Here is a 16,525-nt window from a genome sequence, read left to right as displayed (position 1 = left end):
AGGAATTAAAAAAATAAAAATTATGTGTCAAATAAATAAAGAATTAAAAAAATAAAAATTATGTGAAAAATTGAGAGGCTACCAAAGCTTATGTGGCATATTATGAAAGAGTCCAAAAAAAGTCAAACGTTTTCAGCTATTATATATTAGTAGTTGTTAACATGTGTGATGCATTGGATAGTTAACCATTGTTAGATATTTTCACTATTCAATATTTATAATATGAAACAAAGATATACATATTTTGAAAAAAATAAGCATATTGTGTTCTTATAAGATGAAACAAATGCACACTACTTATATTTCTACCACGTTTAAACTTTTATGAAACATGGAACAGCAAAATTCAATAACTTAATGACAAAAGAAAATTTTGTAAGTTCCACCAAGGCTTTTAGGGGGGAAAAAGAAGCAAATAAAGTAATACAAAAATAACATTCTATGACACAAAGCATCCATCCAACAAAACTAAAATGGCAAACATGAGAATTAAAAAATAATGATAAAAATAAAATCATAATATATTTTTACAATTATTTTGAAAAGATATGGTCCCATCAAAATATATCTTAGCCGCAAAAGTTTTGCGAGACAAACTTAGAAATTAATATACAGCTATTGCACAAGCCAATAGAGCAAACATAGTTGATTGGTATGTTACAGAGGTGGGCAGGCTAGCAACGTCTTTCCTGAAGAAAAGACCTTAAATAGGGAGGTTGATAAAAACTAGCAGACCACATAGAAGAATTTGTAATGCAAATTGTTCCCAAACCAAAGTTTCCACATTTGCAATCACCCTCTTCAATCCGCTGACAAAACAAATGGCATTTAGCAATGCAAGTGTTGCTAAAATGGTAAACATTGGAGAAGAAGTACCAAACTCCATGACCTCTTGCTCATATCTCTGTGACACATCATCATCAGCCACTTTTGTTGTGATGACAAAGGCTGAATTTGTAAACCCCAGTCGTTTTAGGATATAGTCCAACAAGCCAAAGAAGTAGGAAGTTGTTCTTTTATACAACCACATCCTTTGATCATTCCACCAACCCTTGAATGTGCCCCCAAACCAAACAAATTCTCCTAGGCTGTATGCACGATGGACAATGATGACAAATACAAATGCTAAGACCCATGAGTTTGTAATCTGTCAGTGCAAGAGCAAGATGATTATATTCTTAGAAGATAATTTAACAACAATAATAGGCAATTTCGTCTTAAGAAATAGAAGTCTCTTACCTCTAGAAACAAGGATATGCCTCTAAACAAGCATAAAGATGGCACAATAACATAGTATAATGTAGCTAAGCAATTTGTAGCCCATAGCAAATTCATACAGTAGGTAAGTTGAAGCTTTAGGGGAATCCTTTTATATCCAAGCACAAAGGGACAATGCCTAGAGGCAAATATATGAAAATCACCCTCAGACCATCTTTTGTGTTGTACAAGTGACTGTAGAAGAGTTGTGGGAGCAACTCCTAGGAAGCCCTTCCTTTCTGGATTGAAATATATGGATCTCCAACCTCGACACTGCATGACTATTCCTGTTAATACATCTTCCACTGTACAGTCATACTTCAAGCCCATCTACAAATAAGTGTATAGGAGGTTCAAATGAATTGTACACACATCATAAATAAGTATATAGGAGGTTCAAATGAATTGAACACACATAGAGACCTCTTTTCCCCATTGAGTGTTCTCTTCATAGCTACAACTTGCAAGGACTTTGCATGTCTCTTCTAGTACACTTGTACTATCATCGACACTTATATTGCTCCATCTCTTCCAATCTGCCTTATATATCTTGCTATACTTTTGCCCAGAAAGAGTCTCTCTTCTATGGAAGCACCCAGTACCAATATAGCAAGGCCCGCCATTGCCATCAAATCCTGGCATCTCCAGCTTTGTTGCAATGTATACCACAGGTATAAATTTTGTTAAAATATCTTCTCGAGTCAAGGGTACACATTTTCAATTCAACATATTAAAATCACTATAAGTTTTTTTATGCTTACCTCCATTAATACATTCAAGGAACTACCATAAACATCATTTTTTGTAAGGTTCTCGAAGGCTTGTGGAAACTGTATGAAGCCAACTTCATTCCCCTTTTCTTCATCCATAAAAAAGCATAAAGCATCTCTAACTGACATTGAATTGTTTGAGTACATGTCGCAATCCACATTAAGAATTATTGGACTGTTGCTTATCCTCGATGACACCCTTATCTAATATTTTTTTATTATGAAGAATGATTATGATTAAAATACTTACAAAATAATAACATATGGATTTTATGGCTATTGAGAGTTGAGACTACAAAAAATAAAACTAGCTTGGTCAAGCATTTTATGATATATGGCTTACCAATGCATTCATGGCTCCTGCCTTAAAATGATGGTGGTATTGGGGTCTCTTTTCACGTGAAAGGCATACTAAAGTAGGCAAAGTTTGTCCTTGAATGTCCATAGCCTTAGACTCTCTCCCATCAATAAGTATCTATAAATTAGTTAATATTAATTAATTAAGCCATGAAATAAATATTTTTAAAAATATTCAAGTATATTCAATTCATGAAAAAAAAAAAAAAAAAAGAGAAAAAGAAAGAAGAAGAAGAAGAAGAATATATAGTATGTACTTGAAGAATTGTTTGATGGTCACGTCGGCTTGCAACAAATATCCACTCTTTGAATCCCTTGTGTTCTTTGCTTATTTCTTCTGATATTCGATCTAGTTTTGTGGTGTTTTCAATCCGTTTCTTCATGTCTTCATATAACATCTACATACAACATGAAACATGATTTTATTCTTTTGCACACGCTTTTGAATTGAAAAACAAAGTAAAGAAGAAAATTTACAAGATATTTATCAACTTATTTTCAACCTAATATCCCAAAATAGATACAAAATAAATAGATAACTTTGCAAATGACACGTATCAAAACGATTTAAAATAAGTATGACAGTCTTCCTAGAAGTCTTTAGATGGGTTTATAATGGCGGGTTCTAAACTTCTAATTGAAGGATAATATGAAAAGTTAAGTTAATAATTGACTGCATTTTTGGATGCTTTCATAAGTTTTGAGACAGATTTATAATTATAAAATAGTATCATATATATAAAAGCAGGAATCTCATGAGTGCAAATATAAGGTTCTATCACAGAACATATTTTTTATTTATAATTCTCTCATTTGACATTCCATCTCATTTTTCTATTAGTTCTATGTATCAATCTTCTTTGAAAGGGATAGAGGTATTATTCATTTAGCTTTCTATCCAAGTAAAGATTTTTAATGAATTAATGCATTTAATCTTTTACCTAAGCAAAGGTTTTAATAATTTTTATAAATTTTATATTTGTTCGTATTCAAAGGTAAATAATTTATTTCTTTAGTGTTAATATTTTAATAAATTTTTTGGACAACTACTTAGCAGGGATAGATATTGTGCACCATAAATGGTTGCCAAAGTGCAAATGCCATGTATGTGAACAAATGTTTTGACTGATAAATTACTTTCAAAATAAAAGGTGTCTAGCATGTGTTTTCTCAAGTTGCCGATTAATAATTTGTTCTACTCGTTTATTCGAAGGTACAATAGCCTCAGACTTTGTCATTTGGGCTGTTAATTGAATAGAAAATTGGATACTCTTCATTTAATCTTTCACATTAGCAAATTTTTTAATCATTTGCTAACTATATTTAGTTTTTTTTTTCCTCTTATTCAGCAAAAAAAAAAAAAAAATTGTTTTATTTAATATTAATTTTTTGTTATGAGTTTTTTAGATACATTTGCATTCATTTATGTATTTTTTTTGTAGGTGGTCCACTAAATTAATATAAAATAAATTTAATATATTTTCTTTTTCTCACAAAAAGTGGAGAGGGAGGATTTAGATTTGGGTTCTTCTTGGAAAAGTGTATGGTTATTATTTAAGTTTATATATAAAACAATTTATTTAAAATATGACACTCATGTTCAAGTTTAGTTGCTTTAGCGACGATTGAAACAACTGAATTATATGAATTATTGATAATTCATAGTTCTATATGTCGATCGAATAAGTATTAATTATACATGGGGATACCCATTTCTTCCTCAAGGTCAGTAATTAGCTAGCTATTAGATACGTAGAAAAATCATAATTCCTACCCACTTGTTTGTATATACAGTAACTTTGAGTTGCCTCAACCTGCACTTCCAATGTATAATAACTGTTTGAGGAGCCACAACCATTTCCAAACCATGACTTATTATCGTAGAAGATAATAACAAACAATCAAACATCAAGAAGCCACTTAAAAGGTGAGCATTCATTAACAATTAGTTTTCCACTCAAACGTTTGGGGCAGGGACCATGTTTTCTCTGGAAAAAAAGCATCCTCATATTTATATTTGATTCGTATCCGGACAGAACAAGTTGCCAAGGCCAACAACAAAAAATCAATGCATAGTGACAACCGACTGGAGGATTTTGATGGTATTAATTAATTTTGGAGGGTCCCGTTGAATTATGTCGTATGCTCTCTTTTCTTGTTTATCTTCTAACTGGTGACACTGTTTTGGTAACTTTTTTTTCCAAAATGGACAGGGAGGGGCTATAGAAATAAATGAATTGAAAATGATCAGATTTTTTAAGACGGAAGAAAACATTTGTATGTATGTGTGTGGCTGTACTTGTAAGACAAAACACGACAAAATTTGATTTTGACAAGTACCCCGCATAAATAGAAGTGTTAGACATATTATTAACAACAGTGGAAACTTTATATTGGGATCATTGTAATACAAATATTTAGTTAATATCAATATATAATCATCTAAAAGTTCTTTCATTGTCGATGTTGACCGTTAGGTTGAACCATGTAAATCTTTATATGTACTATCTCTTTCTTGTTTTTATTATTATTCAATCATTACACATAATCACACAACAGTTTTTTTTTTTTTATACAGTTATTCACTTTAATTCTCCTTGGTGATCATGTTACTCTAGCTAGCAAGGTCAATTAAATATATATAGTTGGAGGTGAACAAATTTAAACTGTAAATGTTTATAATAGAAATACCAAAAATGTATCTACTAGTTATGCTATAAAGTTGTTTTTTTTTTTTTTTTTTTGAGTAAACAGCAATACTTATAAAAAAACACACGAAAATAATAATATTAGTATTTTAAACTGGGTTTATAATGCACTATAAAACCAAAGTAAAGCTATAAAAAGGTCTAACATTTGTAATTATAGATTGGGGTTATAAATAGCAGACACTAGACACATACAATTAATGTGGGATAAAACACTCATATTTCTTTTTGTAAACATAATACTTATTAGAAGACACATGAAAATAGTAATATTTAAGTACATAAATATAAATGATCAAAGAAATAGTAAAATCTTGACCTGAAGTAACTATTTTTTTTTTCATATGAAATGACGAGGGTCTTGTACCATCAAACAATAAATAGTGTTTTGCAAATGAGGAGAGCATGATAGCAAGAGATGTACCTTGACAGTTGACCAATCCTTGGCCTTGACAGGCTCCCCAAGTGGCTCAACAGCTGTGCGGAAATAAGCCTCTAGCAATCTTGGTTCTACTTTGAACTTCTTGCAAAACGGCAGCCAAATCTTTGAGAAACTCGAGGCCTCAAGCATAGCATAAAACGTCAACTCTGAACCACCATCGTCTGATAGATAAACGCTAAGCTTCTCAGGTGGATAGTCATAAGCCATGACTGATAGGACTGTGTTAATCACCATAACTGGTGGTTCTATCACAGGGTCTGCAGTGCAAACAAATATGTCTATGCCCGGCAAAGCCTTTTCGTATCTGTTTATTATATAAACAATCACACTCAGCAAGAAAAGCATGTAATACACAAATGCATATATAGAAAAATCAAGTTTGCATGCAATATATATATATATATATGTGTGTGTGTGTGTGTGTGTGTGTGTGTGTGCGCGCGTGCGCGCGCTAGCTAGCTTGGCATGTGAAACAGAAAAATATACCTATGAGAGAGGCGATCTTTGAAAGTGTTACGATAGACGGGGTTCCATCGTACAACTGTAGTGACAAACCAATAAAAACAAAACCAAAGCTTTGAGAAAAACAATCCCATCCATGCCCATCTTCCGGTTTCTTCTTTCGTTGGTATGTGGCTCAGTCTATATACAAAGATGAAGCATGTACCCACGAAAATTAAAAGTGAATAGAATTGGAAAAGGATTCGTCCCTTCGCTAACTTTGTTGTAAAAAGAGGAAGATTTTCATCTTTCGCCATCTCTCACTCTTTCTCCTTTGGTGCTTTACACTGCACGTATATAGTACTGCCAAAAGTTAAAAAAGAAAAAGGAGGGGAAAAAGGCGTGTATAATAGGAGCCAAGTAGAAGAGAAGATAAGACCCAATTAGCTTTAAAAAAAAGTAGATAAGACTCATGGGAGTAGGATTGACTGACCAAAGGGTAATTGTTAATGCACAACTTTGTGTGAGTTAGGAATGCACGGAAAACAAGTTTTCCTGCGATTTGCTGAAAAATAGTGAGTTTTGTATATTATTTACGAGACTTGTAAGTACTTTTTTTAGCAAAAAAAACTTTAAAATTAGGTCCCACGATAATATTTATATATTTAAAAATTATTTTGCTATAGTGTTTTCAGTAATAAGCGGTATCCAAACAGAGGTTTATTATTACACACTGTACATGCAAATAACCAGGTCAGCTAGAGCAAGTAAAAATTTGTGAAAAGGTTAAAATGGGAGGAGCTAGAGCTGGTTGAAGTCAAAGTTGGATATTTTCAATTTTGATAAACTAACAAAACAAGGAGAGAGAGAGAGAGATTCAAATGATAGGAAAATGATGGTGCGTACGATATTGCAAACAAATATCAGGTTATTGTACAAGGTTCAACCAATCACGTTAAAATAAATTTGAGTTTGTGTTGGTTATCGTGGAATAAGAAACTTGCGTTCAAATTTTAATTGCACAAAAACGAAACTCTCAAAAGACATTTCGCTTGGGTAAAAAGTAGCTATTCAGTAGCAGTGTTTAAGTATAGTATTCAAAATGACGTGAAATTTGTTGTTTACAAAATATATTGAAAACACGTGTTTAAATTACTTATAATGCAAAAAAAAAAAAAAAATGTTTAGTACCATATTTCAAAAAACATATTGTGTGTTTGATATGTGTATTTTTTTTTTTTTTTTTTTTTTTTTTCAAGTAATGACTTGTACAATAAAGGTATACTATTTTTTTTAAAGGAGAAAGAAAAAGAAAGGAAATAAATAAATAAATAAAAGAGGTTGAAGCGTCTCTAAGAGAGTTTCAATTATGTTTGGTCTTGTCAAGTGGGTCTCAAAAAAATGATATGGATAAGTTCTTAAAATACAAGTTTTAAATACCATAATTTGAGAATTTCAACTCAAAATACTCTTAATAAATCATTCTTACCATACACTTCTAAAAAAAAACACTAAAAGCTGTTGTTTGAAATCTACTACCAAATAGGCCATATTTCACTTAAACTTTGCTCGAGTTTAGAGTTGAGCGAAAAAAAATTTGAGGTTTAAAAAATTTGTAAGATTATGTAGAATAAATGTGCTTTGAGTGAGCGATGACTATTATAATGACTAATAACAGTTTTAACAATATTTTGAAGGTTGTGATTCATCAATTGTATGTTGGTGTCTCTTCATTGACTATTTATATAAACATATTTGGTTTTTTATTTTATAATATACACATATACAAGGAAATTCTGGAATTCTCAACAATTGATATTTGTAGAATTTAGGTTTATTGCCTCTTAGAAATAATTTTTTAGGAACCTTATAACAAACTATCTTTTGAGTTGGAGCAAATATTGTCTTAAAGATAGTTATTCAATGTGAGTTGGTAACACTGTTAACGTATATTATGTTATGGGCTTTAGGCCTAGCTAGATTACTTGTATAGTACACATTCTTGTATTACACTCTTACTTGTATTGCACACATATTTACTTGTACCACACAAATATGCCTCCTCTATAAAAGCACTCATGTATATTCTTTGATTATGAAATACAATACAATTATTCAGTATTTCTAACATGGTATCAGAGCCACTGCTCTGACCTTTTCTTAGCAGTCATGTCTTTATTGGTGTTTCTCCATTCTCAACATTGCTTCCGTTGTCACAACAGTCGCCACAGCCTTTCGCTGTTGAACCTTCGACGTCTTCCAGTCGTTATCTTTGGGTTTCGAACCTGCAGCTGCTGTCGTTGAGGAGTCCTACACCGCACAGACCACTACACATGTCATCACCGCCGTGAATATTGCTTTGATTACATTTTAGGAGGTATCACTGAGATTGTCGCCGATCTACACGTCGGTGGAAGCTTTGCAGTCATCGAAGACCGCATGCGCCCTCACGCGCCACCCAAAGCTTCTGCATCAAATCCCACACGCCCCACACGCTGTCCTTAGCTCCAGCTGATGTCACCCATGATGTCATCAATGCCACGTCAACCTAGATTATGTTAGCATCCAGTCATCTACTAACATCAGTGCCACGTCATCTTGCTGATGTCATCCGTTGACCGTTGATCGCGTTGACTTTGACCATTGACCATTGACTATGACTGAGCTGTTGACTTTTTCCGGGGTTAACTTTTGCAGTCCAGGTTCTCCTTACCCAGTTTTTCACGTAAATTTTATTTTTACAGTCTGTTTTTGCATATTGTGTCTCTAAATGGATAAAAAAGATATTTTTCTTCCTCGTCCCATCAATACTATTTTGGAGGGGAATAAAAATAATTTATCTTGGTCTCAAGCTATGCTCAGTTTTCTTAAAGGTCGCACGCTCTGGCATTACTGTACTGGTGCAATCACTATTCCTGTCAAGGGAGCAAGTGAAGAAGATGCTACCTTCCTTGGTCGCATGATTGAATGGGATAGTCACAACCACATGATTCTCACATAGATTCGGAACGCTTCCATTCCCTTCATCTCCAATCTATTGGGCAGCTTTGATGGTGCAAAATCAGCATGGGATATGTTGGCCAAAAGGTACTCCACTTCTCACGAATCCATGAAATATTAGTTAGTGGTTGAATTGCATCAACTCAGGCAAGAACCAGGGCAATCCATTAATAACTACTATGATCAGCTTCGCTTCATTTGGGACCAAATTGACCTTTCTGATCCAACTTGGGCATGCTCAAAGGATGCTCAGCAATATGCTTCTATTAGAGATGAATTTCACCTCTATGAATTCCTAATGTCACTTCACAAGGACTTTGAGCCTATTCGAGGTTAGCTTCTAAATCGCAGTCCTGCTCCCTCTCTTGATACTGTTGTGAACACGTTGGTTAGAGAAGAAGTTCATCTTGCAACCCTTCAAGCCCAAAATAAGCTCAATGTTTTGGCTATTACTTCTTCTGCTCCACCCATAAAGCAACCTCAGCAATCAGGTGATTCCTCTGGCTCTAGCAATCGTCGTAAGCAGACCAACAAAAAATTCTGCAACTATTGCAAGCATCCTAGCAACACCATTGAGACTTGTTATCGTCTCAACAAATCTACTGCTACTATTGCTAATACTGAGCCTATTCATTTCAGCTGAGTCCTAGTCTTTTGGATCCACTATCAACCTCTCCCCTACTGAACTACAGGAGATTATAGCTCAGGCTGTTCGTATGGCTGGTAATGCATCTCTTTCCACTGCTCTTTCAGTTCTACTCAGTAAGTCTCAAACTTGGCTATTTGATTCTGCCTGTTGCAATCACATGACACCTCACTCATCCTTATTCTCCAAACTTGACCTTGCACCACATTCTTTAAATATTCATATAGCTGATGGTTCCACCATGCATGAGAATAGTCTAGGTTTTGTTTCAACCTCCAACCTCTCTGTTCCTAGAGTCTTCTATGTACTTGACCTATTTTATAATTTGTGCTCTATGGGACAATTAGCTGAACTAGGTTATCATCTTATTTTCGACTATTCTGGGAGTATTGTGCGAGATCCTAAAAAGCCCTTCTTTTTTGGATTGAGATATATGAATCTCCAACCTCGACATTGCATGGCTAATCCTGTTAATAAATCTTCCACTGCACAGTCATACTTCAAACCCATCTGCAAATAAGTGTATAGGAGGTTCAAATGAATTGTACACATACACACATATCACAAATAAGCATATAGATGGTTCAAATGAATTGAACACACACACACACGCAAAACTCTTTTCCCCACTAAGAGTTCTTTTTATAGCTAGAACTTGCAAGGACTTTGCATTTCTCTTCTAGTACACTTGTACTCTCCTTTACACGTTTATTGCTCAATCTTTTCCAATCTGCCTTAAAATTCTTGCTATACTTTTGCCCAGAAAGAGTATCTCTTCTGTGGAAGCACCCAGTACCAATATAGCAACATCCTCCATTCCCATCATATCTTGGCATCTCCATCTTTGTTTCAATGTATATCATGATAGAAATTTCGTTAAAATCTTCTCTAGTCAAGGGTATGCATTTTCAATTCAACATATTGAAATCACTATAAGTTAATTTTTGATGCTTACCTCCATTATTACATTCAAGTAACTACTGTAAACATCATTTCTTGTTAGGTTCTCGAATGCTTGTGGAAACTATACAAAGCCAACTTCATTTCCCTTTTCTTCATCCATAAAAAAGGCATAAAGCTTCTCTAACTGACTTTGAATTGTTTGAGTACATATCACAATTATCCACGTTAAGAATTATTGGACTTTTGCTTATCCGTGATGACACCCTTATCTAATTTTTTTTATTAGGAAAGATAATTATGAGTATAACATACTAACAAACTAAGAATTAGTTGAAGCATTTTGCATACAGATATGATGTATGGTTTACCATTGCATTCGTGGCTCCAGCCTTAAAATGGTGATGGTATTGGGGTCTCTTTTCATGTGCCAAGTATACTAAGGTAGGTAAAGGTTGTCCTTGAATGTCAACAGCCTCAGAGTCTCTCCTATCAATAAGTATCTACAAATTATTTATTATTAATTAATTAACTATGCCATGCAATCGAATAAAATTGAAATACTAAAGTATATTTAATTCATGAGACAAAGAGAATATAAAGTATGTAATTGAAGAATTGTTTGATGGTCACGTCGGCTTGCAACCAATATCCACTCATTGAATCCCTTGTGTTCTTTGCTTATCTCTTCAGATATTCGACCTAGTTTTGTGATGTTTTCAATTTGTTTCTTCATGTCTTCATCAATATAGCTATTTTCGGCCCTTAATTCAGAAATAAGTTCATTTTTTAGTTCATAAAGGCCCATACCCATCAACGAACAAATATTCCTTCTATTTTCTAACGAAACCCATCACAATAAAGGTCTTATAATATATAAGCAGAGACCTCATGTGGGAGTATATGAGGTTCTGCCAAATGGCACATTCTATGCAAAGAGAATTGAAATATTCTCAAGTGCCACATCAAAGATAAAAACAAATTAAATGTTGACTTTTTGTTTCATTTGGTTTAATGTTTCAAGACTTTTCATCCCTCACACATACACACAAAACTCTTTGCATTTTAATTCACCATTTTCACTTCTTGCACTTTTACCCCTTTATACACACACACACAGGCCAAAAACGATGTCATTTACCTTTGATCTTTTGATGGTATATCATTTGGTTCGTGTTTCAAGACTTTTCATCCCTCACACATACACACAAACTCTTTACATTTTAATTCACCATTTTCACTTTTTGCACTTCTACCCCTTTACACACACACACACACACACACACACACCCACACCCATAGCCCTTTGTGCCATCCCATGTCAAATACACATAGACCAAAAACAATGTCATTTACCTTCAATTTTTCAATGACACCTACCTAGCTCTAACATTGTTTTTTCATCTAATCCTGACCGGTATGAGTTGGCAACAATCAAGGAAGGGGAACTTGAATTTTATATTGAGTGACAACGGCAATTACGATTTTCATGTTAAGGTTGGACGTTGTGGATTCGAGGGTTTTGTAAATGACGTGATTGACTGCGGGTGTTAGGGATGTGTATTTTGCTTTAGAATTAATGAGAAAGAGAAAGACACATTATATATATATATCAACTTTTATTCTATAATATTTCTCCAAAGTTGTAATTTTTTTTTTTAATATTTCTCATTCCTTTAATTGAGTAATTATAATGGATATGTGTGTGCAATTTATAATTGTTACTTTTATGATAAACTTATTACTAATAAAGTTCTATAATAATTATGCTATAATACATATACAGCATATTCCGAAACCATCTTACATAAGATATTACAACATTATCCATGCATCGCACGGGAAACTTACTAGTTAGCTACAATTGGTCTCTCTTCACCATGGCCAAAATTAGCAAAGTTTCTTTACCGCTGGATGTCTATCATATTCATTGCTGGACCATTTTCCTCTTGTGTTAATGGGCCCACTTTTATATTAACCGACTATGGAAAAAATTCATAATTTTTACTGTGAATACATTTATTAATATTATAGACATCTACCATTGGACGTTTCTCTTGTTTACCACTGGACTATTGTTTAAGCACTTATTATGGTGAGTCATCCATTGTGCTAGCTTATCTTTGCAAGAAGTATTTTTTGGAGCCTTATTATAATTTTGTTAGATGCAACCTAAACCCCGAGTAAAATTGAGCTTTTCTCGCTTCACCGATAGCCTTTGGGCCATATTCTAAGTCTAAAGTAGAGTCTCGGTCTTGGCTTCCCAAATATCATATTCACAATGAAAAAAACTCCTTCTAACAAAAGTTTACTTCATATACAATGCATCTAAAAAAACATAAACATATATATAAGTTTATGTTTATATATATACACACATGAAGTTTAGCATTTTTCCTTCATCTAAAAGACAAACAAAAGGTTTATATTTGAAATTTTGAGTTCTAGATAGTTCAAATTTTTATTAATTTTGGACATTGTATTGAATTAGCACTTAAAGTTGTAATTAATGAGATTATTTATGGTAATTGTATTCTCATTGAATAGACTATTTTAAATATTTTTTTTTTCCATCTAAAATTAGATATAACTTGGTCAAATCCTAGTAACAAATGTAACACTAAAAACAATCATAGTTCTCAGTTATAAACACTTGGACTGAGAATATGGGGACATAAACTAGTTAAGTAATGTTCCTTGGCTAAATTATGAATTTTCAAATTAGTCTTTTTCTAAACATAAGAATAGATTATGAATTATCAAATTAGTCCTAATTAAAGTCTTAGAGAATTAGGTCAACATTATATCTATTAAGAACTAAATTTTGTAGCAATCCATCAACTTTGAGGGTGAATGCAAATGGATAAGTTGAGTGGAAATATCTTTTAAGGGATCATTATAATGACAACGTGCTTCGTAACCTTTGATATTCTAAATTTTCTTATAAACTAATACTTGTCGAAAGACCAGTTTATATATAAAGGAAACTTACTAAAACCTTTATTCTATTGAAGTTGAAAAAAAATTACAAAGTTGAACTAAAGGAGATGTAGAGTCAAAATATATATCTAAACAAAACTATTTATTATCGAATCAACATACTATTATTTCTTTACTCATTTGACTACTTCATTATTATTTATTTTAAATATTGATTCTCAAAAAAAAAAAATTAATATTTCTTATGCTGAAAACACTTCATAAAGGATTTCACTTATGTTTCTATATAGACATGTCTTGAACCAACTAATGAAACTTCTCTCTTTTTGGGTGCAATTAATATTAAACGTAGGGTTGTAGATGATGAATTTAACAAGAGCACTGTAAAAGTTCACACGTTTGTGGGAAATGAATGTTTGTGTTTATATATATATTTATACTTTTCTCACATATATGCATTTATGAACATAGATGTATGGTTATGGTTATGTATATGCTCCCATATGCATTGCATGTGAAATAAAATTTTCATAATGATAAAAGTCATGAATTAACTTAGAATTTTTTTTTTTAGAATACTAAGTATTTTAACACACACACATGAGGAGATGTGGGAAGATTTTAAAGAAACTAACAATAGTATATATCAATTAACTTAAAAATTAGATTGTTCTAAAACAAATGAAACCAATTTCTCACATAGGGGGAAAAAAAAAAAAAATATATATATATATATATAAAATTATCTGCTCATAAAATATATTTTCAGATTTAATTTAATATATTATGGATAAATCAATAAATATATAAAAGTTTGAACCTTAGTCATAATGACCTAAGATTTTGTGACGCATTCATTAGGAATTCTTTTTATTTAGCCTTCCACACCATCAAACACTTGCATTTGTTTGAAAGTATTAATTCATTATTATGTGTTAAAGGATAAATACATTTATTTATATGCACTAATTATTTCTTACCAAGAAGTTTATGTGATCTCTATATATTAATTATAGTCCCAAAACCAGTACATCAAATGCAAAACATATAATTACAGCGACATCCTAAATTATTACAGGTTTGAATCGCAGGTTTTAGTTTTACCTTTGAACGTGGATCATAGAGGAAGAGAGATATGAAGCAGGAGAGAAGCTGCGGAACCTATGCGAGTTTTCCTTTATAATTTGTGGAGATTTTAGGGAATTTGATCAAACACATACAGTTTTTAGATAGCTTGAGGTTAATGAAAACCTTTGTGAATATGGGTCCCTTTGGTAGCCAATTGTACCGCAACATCGTTAGCCAACGAAGCAAGTGTTTCAATTTTTTTTTTTTTACAAAATTTTTGTATAGTATTTTAGGTATTGTTCCTTAAGTTCTCTTTATAAAATTCAACTATATGGCTAGTTAATTAGAAATATACTTCTATCTTATGAGAAAAAAGCTACATGACTGATTTTTAAAAAGGGAACTTAAGAAACTTTACCTTAGTACTGTATCTAAGTTTCATTTTTTTTTTTTTTTTATATATAATTTTTTTTATAGGAAATTGATAGAAACCTTTAAGCTAAAATCTGTAGAAACCTTTAACCTTCAAGGCACATTTTACAATACTTTAGGATAAAAAATGAACTTTTAAATTGTAATCAGCTGCGTTCTTAATTATTTTCAAGGCATTTCAATAAACTAAAAATATTAGATAGTATGATTTCGAATAGAGTAAAATCACATAACAAAATAGATATGAACATCTTTATTATGAGTCTTTTGAGGACCCTAAAGTTTTAAGTCTAAAACTTGGTTGTTATTGTAGTTATTTTATTCCCTTCAATTTCTCTTGGTCATGCTGTTCCCAAAAATTTGATGTTAGCAGGTGAGAGTCTGAGGGATATATATATATATATATATATATATATATATATATCACAATAAATATTGAGTAATGCTACAGTCACAAATTTGATAACAATAACAAGGTGGATACCCTAACGGAGGTCCCCTAATAGGCTTCCCAAGTGGCTTAGTTGCTTTGTGGAAATTAGCCTCCGGCAATTTTGGTTCTACTTTGAACTTTTTGCAAAATTAAAGCCAAATCTTGGAGAAACATGAGGCCTCCTGCAGCATAGCATAAAATGTCAAAATTGAACCACCATCGTGCAATAGATAAACACTTAGCTTCTCAGGTGGATAGGCATAAGCCATGACTGATAGGACTATGTTAATCACCATAACTGGTGGTTCTATCATGGGATCTTCAGTGCAAACGAATATGTCTATGCCTGGAAAAGCATTTTGGTATCTGTTTATTACATATACAATAACACCCAGCAAAAAAAAGAGTGTAAACACACAAACGCATACATAGATTATCAAGTTTGTATGCAATACTCATGTACATACACATATTATAGCAAGCTTGTTAGCATGATAAATATGTACGTACACATATTAGCTAAGCATGTGAAATAGAGAGATATACCTGTGACAGAGGTGATCTTTGAAAGTGTTAAGATAGATGGGGTTCCATTGGACAACCGTAGTGACAAACCAATAAAAACAAAAGTAGAGATCTGAGAAAAACAATCCCATCCATGCCCATCTTCCGGCTTCTTCTTTCACTGTTATGTGGCTCAGTCTATACACAAAGATCATGCATATTCCCACGAAAATTAAAAACGAATAGAATTGGAAGAGGAACACTATCATCTTTTGCCTTGTACAAATAATCATTGGTTTATGATTTTTGTAAAATTAGCTCCTGGCTTAAAAGGTTTGGTGAAATTACTCCCTTGTCCCTTGCTGTCGCCTACTTCATCCCAATTCCCAAGCCATTGCCTTGCCTCCCTTGCTATCACCATTCCCTCGTGACTCTGTGTGATTGTGCCCAGGTAAAGTTTTTCGGAATCCTTACTCTCCATAATAGTTTTTGGGTCCTAGTCTTTTGCTAGTTCTGTTGCCATGTTCTGAGTTTTTCGTTCTCTGTCAATTTGATATCTAATGATCTTGATTTATATGTTTTGGAAAAATGTAAGGATAAGAAGATTGAACTATTTCGTTTACTGGT

General features: G+C 32.6%; 2 pseudogenes; both read right to left on the bottom strand.

Annotated features, from left to right (window-relative positions):
• Positions 1 to 536: 536 nt before the first annotated feature.
• On the bottom strand, positions 537 to 6,326 carry LOC115988484 (annotated as a pseudogene).
• Positions 6,327 to 9,996: 3,670 nt separating this feature from the next.
• Positions 9,997 to 16,167, bottom strand: LOC115990982 (annotated as a pseudogene).
• Between the last annotated feature and the right edge of the window lie 358 nt (positions 16,168 to 16,525).

Source organism: Quercus lobata, chromosome 5 (assembly GCF_001633185.2).
Source record: "Quercus lobata isolate SW786 chromosome 5, ValleyOak3.0 Primary Assembly, whole genome shotgun sequence".
NCBI lineage: Eukaryota > Viridiplantae > Streptophyta > Magnoliopsida > Fagales > Fagaceae > Quercus > Quercus lobata.
The sequence above is the reverse complement of the archived record's forward strand: the minus strand, read 5'-3'. Positions and strand labels throughout refer to the sequence as shown.